The following is an 8,811-nucleotide window of genomic DNA, read 5'->3' as shown; positions in this document are numbered from 1 at the left end:
ATGCAGCTGAGGACATCAGCCCTTCCCCCCGTGCCAGCCCCAGGTGAGTGCCGACCAGCTGGCAGGTTTCTGTAGACAGACAGCAGGGCTGACCTAGGGGGATCGTCCCCTTCCACTTGTCCCTCACACCCCTCAACGCTGCACCCCCGTGCTACCTTCTGACCCACGACAGGGCATCCTGGACAGACCACTCAGGAGGGAAGAAAAACTCAGAAGCCCCCCAAGGACAATTCTGCCCACCTCAGTCTCCTCCAGGTCCTTTCTGGACCCCGACATCTGTCCCTTCTCCCTGCCACCTGCAGCCAGCTCCTTGTTCCGGCTTTTCCAGGCGCGTGGCCTCCCCAAAGAGGGCCGTTGGGCCAGCAGGTGCCCAGGACCTTCTCTGGTCCTCCAGGCGAGGAGGACGTGGCAGGGCCCAGAGGCGCTGAGAGCGTGGGGCATGGGCCTGCCTGACGAGGGTGCGGGCGCGGCGGGGCAAGGTCACAGGGACAGAGCGCCTGGGTCTCTGCCTCGCTCCCTGGCCGGCCCCCCCCCCGACCCCCCGTCCCTCTGCCACACCGGCTGCTGAACAGCTGGTCAGGGATGTCCTGCTCCCACATCCTGGGTCGGCAGGTCAGGCCAGGGGTCCCTGGGCACACATGGCCCCTTTCTTCCTCTCCCTCTGACACCTGCCTCCCCTCCCCCGCTGCGGAGCCACACGCACTGGGACTGTCAGAGAGCCGTGGGCCAGGAGAGACGCCGGCCGAGAGCCAGCACCTTCCTCGTGAGGCAGCTGTGCCTCGTGAGAAGGCCCCACAGTCCCAGACACGTCCCCGTCTGCCGCCTGAGGCCACCTTCCTCGCCGTCCAGCCCCCGCGTCGCAGACTTTAGGCTCACCTGCTCTGTGCTCTGCGCCCGCCCCGCCCACGCCCGGCCCCTGTGCCCTGCCTTGGGGTCCCGGGAGCCTCAAGAAACAGCCTTCCGGACCTTTCTCGTCAGGGGCTTAAGAAACGCACAGTGGTGATTAAGAAGCCACCTGGCGTCACTCAGGGCGCTTAATGTATGTGTGCTTTTTGCTGTTCCTGCTTCAGATCCTTGTTCTGAAAAACACAAGCACACAGTTACCACCGGGGAATCTGGGCCCGGGCCCTGCACTGGCCTCCCCCCGCCCCAGGCGCTGGGCGAGGGGCGGTCTGCAGCTCGACCCATATACGGGCGCGGCCCCACCAGGTCCCAAGTCCTGTGCGTCAGTCTCTGCCGACCTCTGACTTAATACTACACCTGGGCCGTGAGCCCCCCGCCCGATGGCGCTCCTCCCCCTCTGCCGACCCCTCTCCTGAGCTCAGCAGGGCCCCACGCGTGGCGGCGGGGGTATGCGCTCGGCTGCGGGTCTGGGGGCATCCAGGCATGGAGGGGTGATGGCAGGGGCTCCGCTGGTTCTCAGGTGAGTCTGCTCCAAGACTCCAGGACCTGTCGCCTCCAGAAGTCCCTCCCTGAATCCTGGGGGGACAAGGGGATGGCCTGTGGGCTCGGAGTGGGGGGGGGGGGCGGCAGGGGATTGGAGGAGGCCAGCCCCGCTGGTGCTGTAACCACCCACCTCCCGGGATGCCCTCCCCGCCTTGTCCAGCCCGCCATGCTCCAGCCCCCCTCTCCGAAGCCCGAGCTAAGTCCCACCTCTGCTCTGACCCCCTGCTTGCTGGCTGGCAGCCCTCCCCCCATCTCTGGAGCAGACAGAGAAAGTGGTTCGCGTCAGGGCCCCCCAGTCCCTAACTCTGGGGCCTCACGGGGTGATGGGCCAAACGCTCAGCCGGCAGGGCGGGGATCCCCGTAACCTGCCATGCACGGAGTGTGGCCGCGGACGAGCACCGAGCGAGTGCTCCCAGGCCGAGGGGTGGGGTCTGGCTCCAGGCCTCCCAGACCTCGAGGGCGGAGGAACCTCTGGGGGCCCGTGGGACTTTCGTCGTATCGGGCAAGGACGCCTTGCCACACTCACGCTCGGCACTGTCGACCACCAGCAGCTCCTCGAAGGAAGGGCCCCGTCTTGCACATTTAAAAATAGCCCACGGTGTCTTTCTCTGAGGCTGGCACCTAGGAGGGGCGCCGGACCGTGTGTGATTCCGTCCCAGTTGCACCCGAAGGCACGGGCACTGCAAACACCTGCTCAGCAGGCCGCCCGTGTCCAGGATGCCCCCGGCGTACCTGCAGCCGTGCCCGGGCCTCCCGGTCGCCCCTTCCTCAGACCGGAGAGGCCGCAGGGTCCCATTGGCGCTTCCGGGGGAGGTGCCGGGCGGACACCTGTGACCCTGACGAGGGAATCACTGGCTGGGCGCGGGTCTCAAGGAGCGCGATCAGAACACCGTCCGGGGAAGGCGATCTTTCTTGGCTTAAGCTACCAGAGGAATGCAGAGCGTGTGAGGCTGCGAACCAGCCGCTTCCCCGTGGTCCCCAGGCTGCCGAGCGGGCGGCGTGTTCCGGAAAGGTGTTGGAGAATCTGGCGAGGCTGGTGTCGGCTGCAACCCGCTCTAGACGGGGAGGGAGTGGCTCCAAGTGGGTCGATCCAGAGAGGAGGGATGTGGGCTCTCCTGGCCGCCGGCCCACCCGTCTGTCCTCGCTCCCGGAGCTCTCTGGGCCCGGCCGCCAGCTCTGGGGCACTTCCACTTGAAGGGGGTTCGTGCCTCCGAGAGCATCTCGTGCACACGCTATAGGAAAGAGAGAAGAGTTAAGAGACATTAATCCTAATCCGGTCACTCGAACTAAAACCATTATTACCTTTTTCTTTTCTTTTTTTTCAGTATTTTTTTTTTTTCTGCGTGATTCCTTCCGGACCTTTCCTTCATGCCTGAAAACTTAGCGGGAAGAGCCGACTGGGCCGCGGGCCAGGCCTATCCCGAGCGCCGCACAGACCGCGTGCCCCCCGCTGCCACTGCAGGGCAGACATGGAGGGCGGAGGGGCTGCCCCGCGGAGGGAGGGCTGAGCGGGACCAGAGCACGGGCTGCGGAGACAGACCCTCCTCGCCCAGCGCTGTCCCACGACGGAAACACAGGCACCTGTCGGTCCGGTGCCGCGGCTCACGCAGCCTCTGTCTTGTTTCCTCACGGACCAGACGTGGGCTCCACTCCTCACGAACGTGTTTACAACACACACGCACCGCCACGTAGCTACCCGTCCCTCCGTGGGGGGCACTCAGGGCCTTGGCAAACGCTCACAGTCACGGTCACAGAGTCTCTGCCGTGAGGCCTCGGGGCTTACTTGCTCCCGGCATGTCAGGTGACTTGCCAGAGGAATTCTTTCAGCAGGTGGTGACGTGTGCCTGTGGGCTGCACAGAGGGGGCCGGCCCACCATGGCGGGGTCCGCGGGGTGGTGAGATGGGCAGGCGTCTCCCCCCCCACCCCGCCCTGCACACCGATGTCAGATCACGGTATCGTCCCTGTCAGGGCGGCTGCTAAGTTATGGAGCCAGGATCGGACCCAGGTCCAGCTTCCACCTGACAGGGGTGACCCCCACCTCACGCACACACTCACAGAGTCATTCAGCCGTGCCCCGCCCAGGGCCGCCTTGTCCTGGGCTGAGCTCTGTACGGAGTGAGCAGCTCTACGTCAGCGTGCAACGTGAGCAAAAGTCCCCGCATGCATGAGCTTACACTCACGAGGGTGGGGTGTGTCTGCGGCAGGTGGGGTGTGTGGTATGGGGTGTGCACGTGTGCTGTATGTAGTGGGGTGTGTGAGTGTGTGTGTGTGTGTGTGTGTGTGTGTCTAACCACAGACAAGCTGGTAGGTAAGTGTGTACACAGGACCAGCCTGCAGAGGAAGCACAGAAGCGGGCCCCTGTGGGGGCCGGAGGGGAATGTGGGGGGGACTGTGCTGGGTGCCCAGGAAGACCCCTCCCAGTAGGTGCCGTTGGAGTTGAAGACCTTTCGTTCTAGGGGACGTGCAAATGGTGTAGACACTTTGGAGGCCGCTGGCTGCACATCCCAGGTGCAGGGACAGGGGACAGGTGCGGGCAGGTGCACGGGGATGACGGGGACAGGCCACCCGGGGCTCTGCTGACTCTGGCCTGAGCCGAGCGGGTTGCAGAGGGCCCTGCGTGGGCCCCAGTGCAGCCTGGGCACTTCCGGGGAGCCCCTCCATGCAGGGGTGCAGATGCTCCTGCCGACACCTGTGGTGATCGCCAGAGCCAGGCCTGTCCTCGGCGACGCGTCCCCCAGGCTGCTGCTCCAACAGGGTCCCCGGTGAACCCACGCGGGACGGGCTGTCCGCTGCTGCGTCAGTCGGGCTGCAGAGGGAGGTCCGGAGGGCAGACCTACTTGTGCTGTGCACTGAGGGCGTCCTGGCTGGAGCAGGGCCGCGCTGGGTCCTTGTCCTGGGAGAGGAGGGGAGGGAGGGGACAGACACCCCTTGAGGCATGACCTGTTCCCCGCAGGTTCCTCCCTGAGAGTCAGCGTGAGCTTCCGCGACACAGCATTGGCCTCTGTGATGGCGGGTCCCCGAGGGGAGAGTGCCCCAGCCCCCAGACGCGTGTGCCCAGCGTGCTGAGTGACCAGCCGGGGGCTCTGGGGCAAGTACGTCCTCAACCCCCAACCACACTGTCACCTCCACACAAAGGCCACGTGCAGGCCTGCCACGTGAGCCTCCAGGGTGCCCCATGAGGGCCACTGTCTTTTCCCAGTGGGGACCCCGGTCAGGTGCTTCTTTGGCTCTTCCCGGCTGTCCCCTCAGCCGCTCCCGTGGAGCTCAGGCCTGGTGCTGCCCGGGCCCCCAGTCCGGCTCCCCACCAGCCAGATGGGGGCTCGCACGGCACCACCAGGCCGTCCCCCCACCGTCGTCTTGTCTCACTGAGACCGCCACGCCCCAGACCTGCAGCTCGCTTACCGTGTCCTGAGATCCCCCCGTCCCAGCCGTGAATCTCGGCGGTTCTCTTGACATGTCCCTCTCTCGCCTGCTCCCAAGGATCCAAGGGACGTCCACAGCCTGCTGATTTCCCAAATGGACCTAAAATCCTGCAATTCTCTTCATCCTCTCGTTGACGGCTCCAGTCAAGACGCTGCGTCTGTCTGGCACCCCTGTGGATGAAAACTGAACATGTTTTGTTGTTGATCGATTTCCTTCCTTTCCTTCTCCCTTCTGGCAGCCTGTTGGGCCACTGGAAGGAAGACCACAGACTGGGCAGCTAGCTGACATCATTTCTCGCAGTTCTGGGGCTGAGGTCCCAGGGCCCCCCTCCACTTTCCAGCCTCTCTGACCTTCCTTCACTTCTGAAGCACTGTGCTCTGGTCTGCCCCAGGGCCTTGGCACAAGCTGCTTCCTCTGAAACCTCCTACTATGCATCTCCTGTCCAATGTGCAGACCTCGAGGTAACTTAATGCTCCCTCCCCAGGGACCCTCTCTGATCTCTCCTCAATTCCCTCTAATCTAAATGCAGTCAACTCAAGTCAATTCACTTGACTCAAAAACATGCAGTTAGTGTAACACGAATTCAAGCCTTTCTCAAGCAGACTCGCTTCCATGGAGCTCCATCCCAACCGTCTCAACTTGGGACAAAACGTGTGGCTCAGCACCAGCTAGATGGAATTGGAAGGACAATGACCCACATTTCAGAAGTTCGTGGACAAGAGCTCTGAAAGATCCACAAGATAGCGAGGAGTTTCTGGAAGGGAACAGAATTCATTCCTGGACTCGGTCCCACTTGGTCATGGTGCCTCCTTCTTATGCGTTGTTGAACTCCATCTGCTCATGTTTTGTTGAGGAATTTTGTGTCTATGCTCATGGACGCTGGTCCGTACCTTTCCTTTCTTACAATGTCCTGCTGACCTCACGGAATGGGTTAGGAAGTATTTCCTCGGCTTCCTGTTTCCGGCAGGAATGTGAAGAATTGGTATAGCTTCTTTCCTAAAAGTCTGATAGAATTTACCAGTGAAACATCTGAACCTGGTGGGTTTTTTTGGGGGGGGTAACATTAATCAACTACTGACTCAATGTTCTTAAGGGATACAAGCCATTCAGATGATCTATTTCTCCTAATACATGTTTTTGGTAGTTTGTGTCTTTCAAGGAATTGGTCCACTGAATTTAAGTTATCAAATTTGTGGGCATAAAGCTGTTCATGGAAATTCCTTTGTTTTCCTTTTAATGTCCATGAGGTCAAGTATGATGGACCCGCTTTCATTTCTGATATTGGTAATTTACGTCTTCTCCCTTATTTTCTTGGTTAGACTAGCTAGAGGTTTTCAATTCTATTGATTTTTTTAAAAGAAACTATTTTTGGTTTCATTGATTTTCTCTGTTGGTTTCTACTTCTCAACTTAATTGATCTGCTCTAATTTTATTACTTTTTTCCTGTTTAATTTTTAACTGGCTCTTCTTTCTCTAGTTTCCTAAGGTTGAAAGTAGATTATTGATTTTAGATATTTCTTCTTTTCTAATACATACATTAAATACTATAAATTTTCCTCTAAACACTGTATTCACTGCATCCCACAAATTTAGATGTTATATTTGTATTAAATAAGCTTTTAAAATCTTAGAGAAGTTTTGCATTTATAGGAAAGTCACAAAGATACAAAGAGTTCCCATATATCCCACACCCCATTTCCTTTCTTTTTAACATACATAAATGTCGCCCATTTATTAGTATTAACGAACCAATGTTGATACATTATTGTTAGCGAAAATCCACACTTTATTCAGATTATCTTAGTTGTTAACCAATGTCCTTTCTCTGTTCTAGGATCCCACATTACAGTCATCATTATGTCCCCTTAAGCATCTCTAGGCTGTGGTGGCTTTTCAGACATTCCTTGTTTTTGATGCTGTTGGCAGCTTTGGAGAATACTGGTCAGGCCTTTTATACAATGTCCTTTAATTTGTCGCATTATCATTTTCATTTAATTTGCTTTAACTTTTCTTGAGTCTTCTTCTTTAAACCATGTGTTATTTAGAAGTGTGCTATTGAATCTGAAAATAATTTGGGATTTTCCAGCTACTTTTCTGCTTTTTATTTTCATTTTATTGTGGTCTGGAAACATACTCTGTCTGATTTCTATTTTTAAAAATTTGTTAAGGTGGGTTTAATGGTCCAAAATGTGGTCTCACTAGGTGAATGTCCCGTGAAAACTTGAGGGGAATGTGTATCGGGCTATCATTGGATGAAATATTCTAGAAGTATCAATTAAATCAAGTTGTTCATTGGTGCTGCTCAGTTCAACGATGTCCTCACCAATATTCTGGGTCTATTATTAGCAGAAGAATGCTGAAGTCTCCAAAAATCACAGTGGATTTGTCTATTTCTCCTTGTGGTTCTAACAGTTTTTGCCTTGTTTATTTTGACATTCTATTGGTAGGTGCATACATGTTTAGGATTGTTATGTATCTGTGGAGAATTGGCTCTTCATCATTATGTAATCTGTACTTTATCCGTGATGATTTCCTTTGTTCTGAAGTTGCCTCTGTCTGAAATTACATAGTTATTCCAGCTTTCTTTTTATTAAAGTTAGTTTGATATATCTTTCTTTATCCCTTTAATTTTAACCCCTTTGCGTCTTTATATTTAAAATGGGTTTCTAGGAGACTACTTGCAGACTTCTCTTTGAATCGGTGTATTTAGACCATTCCCATTAAAAGTGATCACCGATGTAGTTGGATTTCCATGTATCTACCACATTTGTAATTATTTTCTCCTTGTTGCATTCCTTCTTATTTTTTCTCCCTCTTTTTCTCCTCCTTTTTGTGGTTTTAACTAGGCATTTTATATGATTGAATTCTATCTCATTTCTTAGCAAAGCAATTATATTCTTTTCAGTGGTTGTCTTGGAGCTTTTAATATAAAGTTAAATATTTGAAGTCCATCTATGTACTACTTTTCATGCAGTCTGCTTATAATCCCACTTTCTCCTTCCCATCACTACAGCATGGCTGTCACTTACTTTAACTCTCCGTATGCTATTATCATCCAATATATTGTTATGATTTCAAGCAACTCTCTTTTAGATCTATTAAGAAAAAGAAGACTTTTACCTTCACTTAATTCTTCTCTGCTACTCTTCTTTTTTTTTTTTTTTTTTTTTTTTTTTTTTTGGCAGATCCAAGTTTATGACCTGTATCATTTACCTTCTCCTTGAAAAACATTTTCTTAAACCTTTCCTGCGGAGCAGGCCTGCTGGTGATGAATTCCCTCAGTTTTGTTTGCCCGAGAAAGTAAATGAAATGCCATAAGAATAATAACAACCACCATAATAATAACAGATTTATATTTTTATAGCACTTTATAGCTTGCAGAAGTCTTTCACTGACCTCCTTTCCCCCACTGAGCTAATTGTTTTATCCTTGGTACCCTCACCTCCTATACTTCCTGTTTTGCATCTGTCCACACTCCATAATTGCTGACTTATGTTGCTGTCTCTTCCACCAGACAGTGAGTCGTTAAAGGCAGTGGCTGTGTCTGCTTAATTGTTTCATCTTCATAAACCTGACAGTTTCTCAGTATACACATTTTTTAATTAATAGACTTAATTTTTAGAACAGTCTTAGATTTACAGAAAAAATGGAACAGGTAGCACATAGAGTTCCCATATGGCTCCATCCCAATACACTTTCCTCTATTATTAACATCTTGCATGAGTGTGGGACATTTGTTACAACTAATGAACCAATATTGATATATTATTATTAACCAAAGTCCATAGTTTACATTTCGGTGCACTCTTCGGGTTGAAAAGTTCTCGGAGTTTTAGCAAACGTGTAATGTCACGCACCCACCATTCCACTTTTCGTCAGAATGCTTTCTCCACCCCGCAAATCCCGTGTGCCTCACTGAGACAACACTCCCTCTACCCCTG

General features: G+C 53.5%; 1 long non-coding RNA gene across 1 annotated transcript; it reads left to right on the top strand.

Annotated features, from left to right (window-relative positions):
- Window positions 1–3,782: 3,782 nt before the first annotated feature.
- Window positions 3,783–7,167, top strand: LOC128775083 (uncharacterized). Its single transcript, XR_008419719.1, has 2 exons — window positions 3,783–4,539; window positions 4,928–7,167. It is a non-coding gene; the product is annotated as an uncharacterized LOC128775083 (long non-coding RNA).
- Window positions 7,168–8,811: the final 1,644 nt, after the last annotated feature.

The sequence above is a fragment of the Panthera pardus genome, unplaced genomic scaffold (assembly GCF_024362965.1).
Source record: "Panthera pardus isolate Hobbes unplaced genomic scaffold, ASM2436296v1 HiC_scaffold_6, whole genome shotgun sequence".
In the NCBI taxonomy this organism is placed as follows: domain Eukaryota; kingdom Metazoa; phylum Chordata; class Mammalia; order Carnivora; family Felidae; genus Panthera; species Panthera pardus.
The sequence above is the reverse complement of the archived record's forward strand: the minus strand, read 5'-3'. Positions and strand labels throughout refer to the sequence as shown.